Source organism: Pseudorca crassidens, chromosome 1, assembly GCF_039906515.1.
Source record: "Pseudorca crassidens isolate mPseCra1 chromosome 1, mPseCra1.hap1, whole genome shotgun sequence".
In the NCBI taxonomy this organism is placed as follows: domain Eukaryota; kingdom Metazoa; phylum Chordata; class Mammalia; order Artiodactyla; family Delphinidae; genus Pseudorca; species Pseudorca crassidens.
Window position 1 is genome coordinate 144,162,134 of NC_090296.1, and position 12,723 is coordinate 144,174,856.

General features: G+C 40.5%; 1 pseudogene; it reads left to right on the plus strand.

Moving 5' to 3' along the window:
• Nucleotides 1-11,665: 11,665 nt before the first annotated feature.
• Nucleotides 11,666-11,765, plus strand: LOC137207288 (U6 spliceosomal RNA; annotated as a pseudogene).
• The last annotated feature ends 958 nt before the right edge of the window (nucleotides 11,766-12,723 follow it).

Consider the following 12,723-nt stretch of genomic DNA (forward strand, 5'->3'; position numbering starts at 1 on the left):
ACTGTCTCTGGAAGACAAAATATTGCTTAATCTTGTTTTGTTTTCATTTTGTCATCCAATCTGATCAGTGAGTTTAACTCACATTTATTTTAATTGCTGGTATATTGGGACTTATTTCAGCCATCTCACTTTGTGTTTTACTGTATTTACCATCTTATTTTGTATTTATTCTATGTGTTTTCTCTCTTTGTCCTACTTTCCACTGCATGAATCAGATTTTCTTATGCTAGATTGAAAGTTGTATATTCTATTTTTATTCTTCTAGTTGTTTCCCCTAACTTTTTAAGTATGACACTTAATGTTTACTTTTCATTGTCAATTTCTTTTCCCTTGGCACTCACTCACCTCTTTCCAGTCTCTACATCTCCTCAACATTATCCCCATCCTGCCACACTGGTATCACCCAGAATTGGTCCTTGATTGTCACAAACAATTTTTATCCCTTTATTTAAAATTTTATTTTTAGAGAATGACAAATCTTAGTAAGTTATTTACAAGTCCTTCTTTCCCATGCCTCATTGCTTCCTGATGAGAAATCTGACGTCAGTATAATTCTTATATTTGTACATGATCTGCTTTTTCTTCTGCTTTTTCTGAAAGTAAACTTTCAGAATTTTCTCCTGTATTTGGTGTTCTGAGACTTCTCTGTAATGCCTCTAACTTGAGTATTTGTTTGTCTTGAGTCAATGTGCCCCATTTTAATACTCTATGAACTTTTAAAATTCAATCTATTTCTTTCAATTCTATGAAATTCTTAGTCACTATTTCCTCTTTTCCATACACTTTTTTCTATCTTTCTGGAAATCTTATTTAACGATCACTACTAAGTACCAAGTACTTTTCTAGGTGATGAGGTTACAGTGCTGAACAAAGCAAAGGCCTCATGGAACTTGCATTATGGTGGGGGGAAATAGGCAACAAACAAATTCCTATGTAATATGTCAAAGATGAAAATGCCATGGAAAAAAATTAAGCAGGATAAAAGGGGTAGGAAGTCCCAGGTGGGGCTGGGGGTAATGGGAAGGTGTCTCTGTGCAAATGCCTAAAAGAACTAAGGGAGCATTAGTTAGAACTAAGCCATGCAGACATCTAGAAAAGCACTAGGCAAAGGCCTTGGGACAAGAGCATGCTTGGCTTGTTTGAGGAACAGAAGGCAACCAGGGAAGATGGAATGAGTAAGGAAGGGACAGGGCAGCAGGGTGAGGTATCTGGGAGCCAGATCAGGTACATCCTTGTAGTCATAGTAAGGACTTGGGCCTTTATCCTGAGAGAAGGATAGCCATCAAAAGGTTTTGATCAGGGCTTCCCTGGCGGCACAGTGGTTGAGAGTCCGCCTACTGATGCAGGGGACGCGGGTTCGTGCCCTGGTCCGGGAGGATCCCACATGCCACGGAGTGGCTGGGCCCGTGAGCCATGACCGCTGAGCCTGCGCGCCTGGAGCCTGTGCTCTGCAGCGGAAGAGGCCACAACAGTGAGAGGCCCGCGTACCGCAAGAAAAAAAAAAAAAAAAAATGGTTTTGACCAGAAGAGTGACATGATCTGGATTTCTTTTTAAAAGACTTATCCTGAAGGAGGAAAAAAAAAAGACTTTCTTGGACTGGAGTGGGGAGTGTGGAGGTGGTAGAAGAAGGTCAGATGCTGGATATATTTTAACAGTAGAGCTAATGGAATTTTCTGACATATTCTATATGGAGTGTGAAAGGAAGATACAAATCAGCAAAATTCAAAGGCATGAAATGTCTGCAACAGTTCCAGGCATTACATCCAATCCCAACAATATCCAGTAGAGGAAGAGATTATCTCTTGCATTTCTCTCTTAAGGACTAGGAAACCTTCCCAGAAACCACCCAGCAGAATTCTCTTCATGTTTCACTGGCCAGAATTATGTCACATAACTATGCCTAAACCAATCACTGGCAAGGGGACTAACATTATCTTAGACCAGCGGTTCTTCAAATGTGATCCTTTTTTAAAACTTATTTTATTTTATTTTTATTCTTATTTTTGGCTGCATTGGGTCTTTGTTGTGGTGCTCAGACCTCTCATTGCAGTGTCTTCTCTTGTTGCAGAGCACGGGGTCTAGGTGTGCGGGCTTCAGTAGCTGTGGCATGTGGGCTCAGTAGTTGTGGCACGCAGGCTTCAGTAGTTATGGCACGTGGGCTCAGTAGTTGTGGCTCGAGGGCTCTAGAGCACAGGCTCAGTAGTTGTGGCGCACGGGCTTAGTTGCTCTGCGGCATGTGGGACCCCTTTAAATGGGTCTGTAAGATTAAAACAATTTTCATAATAATAATAATTAAAATTATAAAAAAACAAAATAATTAAAACAATTTTCAAAATAATATAAGACTTCATAGGTCTTGTTCATGTTCATCCTTTCCTGAGTATATAGTAGATTTTCCCAGAGGCTACATGATATATAACGATATATGATGTCAGACAGTTCGTGAAATGTATACTTGTGTATTGCTCTGTTTTCTAGAATTTTCTAAGAAAAGTAAGCTTAGGGCATAAATATCAATACATGTATTTTCAGAGATTAACTCAGTTTGTTCTCAGTACTTCTACTGTGCTTTTATTGGCTATTTTTAGTTATACCTGCTGTATTTTGTGACCTAATTATCATCCAACAAACCTTTATTTTGAAATCCCAAAGTTTCTTCTGCACCTACACAGAAATGTAAGAAGTACAATTTGTTGCTCGTTTTGAAATACTATTCCCTAAATGTTCAAAATTTTTTCTTAATTTTTAAATTGGATCTCAAACTCTTACTTTAGAATTTAATAATATTTTATTCTGAAATTTATAAATTTATTTATAATATATATTTTCTTACATTTAAGAGTCAATCATTAGCTTTAAAAGGGGTGCTTAGAAGACTCACTTTCTCAACCCATCACTAAATCTAAAGATACTGAAGAAGATGAAAGTGATATGTCAGAGAGTTGGCTGACTACTGATAGGAGGAATCTACTCCAAGGAAATTGGGAGGAACCGTGAACAAGAAGCAAAAATAGGATGAAAGCAATCTCTCCCTCATCTTTATAGAAATTAATTATTTGCCTCATTGTGCCTTATGCAACAGAACATTTCTGAATGGCATTATGGTGCCCAGAGCCAGTTCTAGGGGGAGGCTAGTGAGGTTCCCAGGATGCAGGATGTCAGGAGGCACTCGCTCTCAGGCTCCTGCAAGGGCAGGGAGGCAGCTTGGGCACCTCCTTATACCCTGTGCCCTCGGCTCTCACTTGTCTCACCCCTGTTCCAGCCCTGATGGGGCCATTTGAGTTGTGGCATCATTTTAAAACCAGAGTTTAAAGAAAAAAGAATTAAATATTTTAAACGTAGACATTATGAGCTCTTAAAAAGCCAGAAATGGTTTGTTACAGCTCTTCCAACTAGAAGTGAAAAAGCCACAGAAACATCTGACAGAATAAGTCATCAAACTGCATTAATCGAAAGACTAAGAAAAGTCTTGTCCAGCGGACACTGTTGAATACCTACCGAATGAAAACTCAGTAAAAAAAAAAAAAAAAAAAAAAAATCACAACACTGCCATTTCCCAGTGATACGACAACTTACTGAATTAACAATTTACTTGTCAACATGAAGACTGAATTGATCTCTCGTTGGCGGAATTGTACATTTGTCTTATAAATGGACAAATGCACAGGGGTGCCTGTGTCAGCTGCTTTGTTTGTATTTGTTCAAGATCAGCACTAGCTAATCATCAAAGAAGATCTTTTATGTGAATGCTCGGCAACAGACGAGTGGTGCTGAAATATTCAGTGTTGAAGAACTTTTTTGGAATCTTATGGTTTATCTTGAGGGTTATCAACCACGTTGACATTTGCACTGGTAAAGCAAAAGCAGTGGTGGGTTAAACTGCTGAGGTCTTAGCACCCAAGCAGTGGCAAACAGTAGTATCATTGTATACTTTGGTATCATGCTCTCCCAGTTAAAAGAAAAGCCAGTTTCACTTTAGGATGTCCTTGATGAAGCAGTAAGAATTATTAATTTTATTAAATCTCAACACCTAAACACGTCTTTTTTTAACATGATATTTTAATATCCTGTGATGAAATGAAAATTATGCATAAAGTATAAAAGCAAACAGCATGTCTGATGTATGAAAATGGTTGTCTAGAGAAAAAGCATTTGTACAATTGAGTTGTAAACTAAACTAGCCACTTTTTTCAGAGAACATTATTTTTACGTGGAACAACAATTGCCAAACTATAGTTATTCAAACTTGTTTATCTGGCAGACATTTTCTCAAAAATGAACAAAGTGAGCCTGTCATTTCAAGGAAAACAACTGACAGTGTTTGTGGCCAATGACGAAATTCAAGCTTTCAAACGAAAATTCAGATTTTGGAAAACTTGTGTCTGACATCATGACTTTGGCAGCTTCCCAATAAAAGCTTTTTGGTGGTGATGTTAACAAATATGATTTTATTTTTTACGCTGTATAACAAAATGTGTCAACATTTGGAGTATGTGCATACTCAGTAAACCAGTATTTTCCAAATATCACAGATGGGTAGCCGATCCACCCAAAGCACAAGGTACACAAATAGATTTTCCTGAGACACGGTATGAAAAGTTCTTTGACCTCCTTTCAGATAGCAAATTACAACTAACTTTTTCAAAACTACCTCTCGTTGAGTTTTGGTGTAGTATCAAAGAAAAATATCCAATTATATGAAAGAGCTATTCAAATACTCCTATTTTCTTTCTTTCCTTTCTCCCCCAGCCTTATTGAGGTATGACTGACAAATAAAAATTGTATACATTTAGGTTGTACAACATGATATTTTGATACAGGTGTTACATTGTGAAATGATTATCACAACCAAGCTAATTAGCACATCCATTAACTCACACAGCTATCTTTTGTGTGTGTGGTGAGATTTACTCTCTTAGCAAGTTTCAACTATACAATACATGAATACTCCTCTCTTTTACAACTAGATAGTCCCATGAAATATTTTTGTGTTAGAAAATATACTAATTTGTCATAAAAAATATGTTAACATGTAATGGGTCTACTGTTGTTTTTTTTTTTTTTTTAATAACAGAGTGCGGATTTCTTCGTTGTTCGTTTTTATCAATTTATTTATTTATTTTTGGTTCAATTGGGTCTTCATTGCTGCGCTCAGGCTCTCTCCAGTTGCGGCAAGCAGGGGCTACTCTTTGTTGCGGTGTGTGGGCTTCTCATTGCAGTGGCTTCTCTTGTTGCGGAGCACGGGCTCTAGGCACGTGGGCTTCAGTAGTTGTGGCACGTGGGCTCAGTAGTTGTGGTTCACCGGCTCTAGAGCACAGGCTTAATAGTTGTGGCACACAGGCTTAGTTGCTCCGCGGCATGTGGGATCTTCCCGGACCAGGGCTCGAACTCATGTCCCCTGCATTGGCAGGCAGATTCTTAACCACTGTGCCACCAGGGAAGTCCTCTACTGTTATTTTTTAAATGAATTAATAAATAATTTTTAAATTCTCAGCTTTAATTTCTAATCTGGTAAAATCAATTGATGTAACACATAAACAAAAGCTCGTTAAGAGGCCTCAATTTTTAACAGTCCTGAGAACTGCTGGTTTAAACCCAATCAGGATTCACCCTCTGGGATCCAAGGGTTGTCCATCCTTCCCAGAGGCACATGGCTGCCTTGATGTGAAGGGGGCCTGAAAACCCTCGAGGTTCCCTGAGGAAGGAGGAGTGAATGTGGGTAAGTGACCACTTGGTCTGCTACAGTGGCTGCAGAGTGAATGATGACCTGTACCAGGGACTCCTGAGACACCTCTGGCCAGCAGGGCTGCATTAAGGCCAGTACATGCTGTGGCAGACGGTTGGAGTGAGAGACAGGGGACCTTTCTCCTGTAGAACAAGAAGGCTTTGTGAGGCACGAGGCATCTGCTCTGCAGTGCTGCATGACCTCTTCTGTGAATGGGCAACCCCCTGGCTGTGGAGGCCCTTCTCTATGGAGTGTAACTATGTATTTTGACTTTCCATACAACACCCCCTCAATCCCATCTTTTCACCATATTTGCAAAGTGAAAAGCCACAGCCAACAATTTAGTTCTCCTGCCTAAACATACAATCCTATCACTTACCCATTCAAAATTCTGAAAAATCCAGTGTGTACAGAATAAAGCCCAAATTTTTACCATGCACTTAAAAGATTTCCACATTGTGGCCCCAGACCATCTTTCCAGACTTTCAGAATAAGTTTAAGCTAGTGGTTAAGAGCATGCACTTAGGAGCCAGGCTGTCAGGGTTCAAGACCCAGGCCTACCAACCACTTACCAACTGAGTGCCCTGAGAGTGCTATGCCGGTGAATGTTTAACAACTGGCTCTCGGGGTGGGCTTGACACCCTGATTTGTGGCATTTGCCAGTTTCCATTGTGTTAATACTTCCACTATGGCCAGTTTCAAACTACCAATATGACATCACTAAATTTAGAGTTGGGAAAACATGCTTATAATTTGCTCTCAAGAGCCAGTGCAAGCCGGCTCCAGCACCCCTCTGGACCTTGGGTAAGTTACCTTCTCACTCTGAGACAGCTTCCCCATCTGTACAATGGGGATAATGAGTGCCTGGCTATGGCGTTGTTGTAAGCATCAAATTGGATGGGGTAATGGTTCTCAATCATTAGCATGCATCAGAACCATCTAGAGGGCTTGTTAAAACACAGATTGCTGGGTCCCGCTCCCAGAGTTTTTGATTCCATGAGTCTGAGTGGGGCTCAAGAATTTTCATTTCTAACAAATTCCCAGGTGATAACATTTTGAGAACTACTAGTTTGGTGCCTATAAAAGACTGAACCCAGTCCTAGCACAGAGATGCCCAAGCACAGAATTAGCTCTCCTTTGTCTGATGCATCCCCATGCATCCCCCATCATAGCCACACCAGGCCTCCCATCTTTCCCTGAACCCACAGTACACTTTCCAATCTCTGTACATTTGCTTCCTCCTTTTCCCTGCACCTAAATGTCATTCTCTCTGCACCACTAACCTTTCCCATTGAAATCTTAATTCAGCTTAAATACCCCCTCCCTGCTAAAGCCTTCCCTGAATCTTCTAAGTAGAAATAATTGTTCCTAACCTGTCCTCTCTCAAATTTGCAGTTGCTCTTGTTCTTCTCATCAAAGTTTGCCTCAAACTGGAACGACTGCCTCAATACCATCTCTCTTACTCAAGTGTAAGTACCTGGTGTGCAAAATACTGTCACATCCATCCCTGTCACCCTAGCCCAGCACCTCATATATAGAAGGAAACTCCAATCGCCTCTCAGTGGACAAGCCTCTTGCTAGCAAAGGAAGGTGTCCTGTTCACGGATATATGACCCATCCCCAAATTACAGGCTTCCTCATGTTCAGCAGAGTTTTGCTAAGGGAGTTCCCAGGCACCCTCTGGGGTTGTATGAATGATACATACATAGAAAATGTAGCAAACAAATAAAAATATTCTTAAGTCAAGGGAAAACAAGAAGTTCTGTAAGAAAAGAAAATATATGACAGTATTCTACATGGCTGGGCTGTGAAGCACATTTCCACTCTCATAGTAATGCTCTTACTGACTTGTCCAAAATTATGATTTAATTCTACCAGGAGGATGATGGGGACAGAAAGTGTGCACATTTTGGGAGATGGTGGTAAAAGAGAGCTAAATCTTCATTTCCAACACAATGAGAAGTCAATAGATAATGCCTAGAACCTAAAAACCAAGAAGTATTACTATGTTCATATTACTTAAGGATACAGAGAGGAATTCCAAATGAAAAAGATAAAAGAATTGAAGTGGTTGCCTCCAGGGAGCAGAAAACAAAGAGAGGCAGGGTCTGATTTGAGAGGTAGAGTAATAAGCCTTAAAGTATAATTGACTCTTTAAGCTGTATTCACACACAGACACACACATACATCTGTGAAAAAACAAAAACTAAATGTTTTTTAAAGTGACAAAGAGGAACCTATGACACAGCTATAATAAGCAAAACGGTGTGGCACTGTCATAAAGATAGACATATAGACTAATGGAATGGACTAGAGACCCCAGAAATAAGCCCTTGAATATATATATGGTCAAATGATTTTCAACAAGAGTGCCATGCAGTGGAGACCATTCAATGAAAACAAGACAGTCGCTTCAACAAATGGTACTAGGAAAGCTGGACATCCACATGCAAAAGAATGAATTTTGGACAGTTTGTAACTGGCTTTGAACAGAAGGATAACGGCACCTAGGACCCAGCTTGGGGAATGTCTACATTTAATGGCTTGTGAGAAAAGAATGAGTCTACAAAGAAGACTGAGGAGGAGTGAGCAGAGAGGTAGAAGGAAGTCAGGAGAGAGCAGGGAGGGGGGGACCTGAAGAAGGGAGGGGTCATCTGTGCCTCCTGCTGTTGACAGGTCAGGAGGTCAGTCAAACAGAGAGTAAAAAATCCAACAGATTTGGTTACATGGGAGTTCAAAGGTAACATCAGCCAAAGCTGTTTCAGTAGACTGATGGAGGTGAAAGCCAGTGGTTGAAAATACAAAAGAGAGAAGGGATCACCAATGGGAGGTCCTGAGAAGATAGTGGGGTTGGGGGATGCATGGGGTCTCTGAGGTGAGCTGGAGGACAGGCCTCAGAGAGGGGGAAGGAGGTTCCACTATGGCAACAGGAAGGTTGGGGGAAGAATGAGTGAGGACACTGCTGGTTTGGAAGTTGCAGAATCTTAATCTACAGCTTCAATTTTCTCTATAAAATACAGGATGGGTACAGAAGTGTGGGGGGCTGGCAAAAGAGTTACTGAAATGATAGGTTGAGTAAGAGAGAAGGAGAGGGTGAAGACTAGAAGAAAGGCGAGATCCCACTAAGGATGTAGCAGGATGTGGCCAGAAGGAGAAGCCATTGTGGTAGGAAAGCAGGATGCTTGGATTGGGGGTTTGTGGGGATAACAAGCCCAAGATGAGAATCAGGGCTGAGTCGTGAGGTGGGACAGGAGAAGCCTAAAGAATGAACCTAAAGCCCCTAGACCAACCAGCTCTCCTGAGTCACTGCCCTGCTCTGCCACTAATCACCAATCCGTGGTATCATGGCAGCGTGCAAAGGACTGAAAACACAGAGCCAAACAAAGCCTATGCCCTTTGCAGCCTGTTCCCCAGCCTGAGGGAGTATGTTTTGCACCCAAAAGGTGATCTTAGGGTGGACACTGGAAGAGCATCAGTTACAGCTGAAATAGAAATTTAAAGGAAGTGGGGTGAGGGACTTCCCTGGTGGTCCAGTGGTAAAGAATCCGCCTTCCAATGCAGGGGACGCGGGTTCGATCCCTGGTCAGGGAACTAAGATCCCACATGCCATGGGGCAACTAGGCCGGTGCGCCACAACTACAGAGCCCACATGCCCTGGAGCCTGCACACCACAACTAGAGAGAAGCCCTCGAGCCACAACGAAAGATCCTGCATGCCACAAGGAAGATCCCACATGTCGCAACTAAGACCCAACACAGCCAAAAATAAATAAATAAATAAAATACTTAAAAAAAATAAAGTGGGGTGATACCCCTATAATTTTAATCAAAAACAAAATAGACTGTGCCATATTTCATCCAGGGAGGCATGTCGACTAAGGTGGGCTCCAGACCCCCCAACTCTGCCTCACCTCTCTCAATGGTGTTGTCCTTTTAGATAGAGCAGCTGCTCTCACACTTAGCAGTGTGTTGGAATCACCTGGGGAACTTTACAGATACTGTAACCCCCGATCCCACCTCCAGAGATCCTGGCTGAATTGCTCTGGGATAGAGCCTGGGCTTCAGGAGCTTTCAAAGTTCTCCAGGTGATACTCGTGTACAACCAGGGCTGAGAACCACTGCTTCTGACCAATTTCAGAGCTAAAGCAGCTGTACCCCAGTGCCCAGGCTACCTCCACTTCCAGGGCAACAGCCAGTTGCTGGAGTTTCTGGACCATTCTATGGAACAGCAAACAGGCTCCCCTCTCCTTACAGAACTGCAGGGCTCTAGCCCAGACCAGAAAGAAAACCATGTAAAGATGAGCTTGGTTAATGCCTCCAGGGCCTGGATGCCCTGTCTATTGAGCTGGGTTTGCACATTTTGAGCAATCAGGCTGGACAACGTGCCCAGAAGCACTGATCAGGTGGAGGAGCGGGGGAAGAAAGGCCAAATGGCTTCAGGTCTGGTGTGAAATTGGGCAAGAGGAACAGTCAACCCTACTAGAAGAAGCGACCCAGACGGCAAACAAACAGGGCAGTGTGGACCGAGACCAAGTTATGTGGACAGCTCAGCAGTCACAGAATCCACCAGACCCAACAGAGCTGCCTTCTCTCAGCACCTCCAGAGACCAAAACTTTCCACTAGGGACAGAGCACTTGGAGACAGCGTGATGTAACCGTCCCAAGACAAAGCCAGAAAGTTCACAAGTGTAGGGAACGTGACATGCAGTCTTAACCTCAAGAAGGAATTCACGCTCAGACTCTAACCAGCACGGGGGTATAGCTAGGCCTCGTGGGGGTCTTTGCAGGACAAAGAGAGGCTCCCTGTATCCCCAAACTGCAGCATCCACAGTGGCACCCAGGACCACCAGATTCACCCACTCTTCCCACAAGGCTCTGTCGGACCCATCTGCACACAAGGGGCTGCACTGGCCTGTTTGCTTGTTTAAACAAACCTTGTTCACTGAGGCACCTCAGAGCCCAGCAGAAGAGCCAGTCGTTATGTGTCTAAGGAACACATGAATGAAAAGGAGAGGATGTATCCATTGTTCTTAAGCAAAGAATCAATAGCTCTTAGTTGGGGAAGTTTTCTTCTGGGGGCTTACTCTAGACGTGCTAAATTAGGCCCTTTGAAGGTGGAGCCCTGGCATTGGGTGATTATCATTTCTATTCCTGATTAGGAACCAATGCCCTATGACCCAAGGGTCTCATACTTTAGCCAGTACAAGAATCACCAAAGGTGCTCGGTAAAAATGCAGATTTGAACCACAAACCATTTGGGAAAAGAAATCTAAAAAGTAATATCATCAAGTAGCTTCAAAAACACATGATCCGTCCATGGATGAATGGGTAAACAACCTACAAGCTGATTTTCAACAAAAGGGCCAAAGTAATTCAACAGGGATAAACTAGTCTTTTCAACAAATGGTGCTGAAAAATCTGAATATCTGTAAGAAAAACAGTTAATCTTAGCTGTTACCTCACATCACACAAAAAATAACTCAAGATGTATCACAGACCTAAACATAAAAGTTAAAACTATAAAACTTCTGGAAGAAAACAGGAGAATATCTTTCTGACCTTGGTAGGCAAAGATTTCTTAGGTGGGACGCAAAAAACACTAACTATACAGGGAAAAAACTGGAAATCTGAACTTTATCAAAATTAAAGACTTCCACTCTTTGAAATTCACTGTCAAAGAAATGAAAAGGAAAGCCATAGACTGGGAGAAAATATTTGCAATATTTATATTCAACAAAGGACTTGTAAAGTTCAGTAAGAACTCTTAAAGTTCACTAAGAAATTAAACAACACCTCCTACACACACAATGGGCAAAAGATTTGCACAGGCATTTCAGAAAAATATACAAATGACCAATAAGCACACCAAAAAATGCTTATTTGAGGAGATGCAAATTGAAACCACAGTGAAGTACCTCTATACATTCATTTAAATAACTAAAATTTAAAAGACTGATGTACTAAAATTGGAATGATACAGAGATTAGCACAGCCCCTGTGAAAGGATGGCATGCAAATTTGGGAAGTGTTCCATATTTTTTGACCATAACATTTGTGAAATAACATTTGAAGAATTATGTTGGTTTTTAACACAAAATTTAAGAAAATAAAAATGAAAGATCTCAAGTCTACAACTTTACACTTCACTAAATATCTACACTTTACACTAAATATCATTTGGTTCATATTTAGATATTTCTATAGTTAAAACTACTAGTATTTTCAATCTTCCGGTAATATTAAAGTATCACCTTTGTACATCACTTATCATGAACTTTTTAACTTTTTTTTTTTGGAAAAAAAGAAGCATTTTTTTTAACAAGTAAGTGTTTTTCGGAATTTATGTGTATACTACATATATTCAGTATATTTATTATATATAGTACATATATATTTATTAAAATAACCTATAACTAACTCTAGCATAAATATGTATATTTATTATAGATTATATATAATATATAGATCATACTTTTTAATTAAAGTTGAATTATATATTTTTATTTATTACATATACATATATAATAAATAAAAGACTGACAAAATCAAGTGTTGGTGGGAACGTGAAGTAACTGGAACTCTTGTACATTGTTCATGGGAATCCAAAATAGTACAACCACTTTGGGAAAGAACTTGATAGTTTCCTATTAAGTTAAACATATACTTATAGTATAACCCAACAATTCCACCCCTTGATATTTACCCAAGAGAAATAAAATACATGTATACACACATACACACACACACAGAAACTTGTTCATAACAGCTTTATTCATAATACTCTGAATCTAGAAACAATTCAAATATTCATCAATAGGTAAAATGAATAAACAAATTGTGGAATATCCATACAGTGAAATACTACTAGAAATAAGAAAAATGAACTATGAACACAAATATCATGGAGGAATATTAAAATCAAACTGAACAAAAGAAATCAGACACAAAAAATTGCGTACTACATGCATTAATTTCCTAGAGCTGCTGTGAAAAATTAC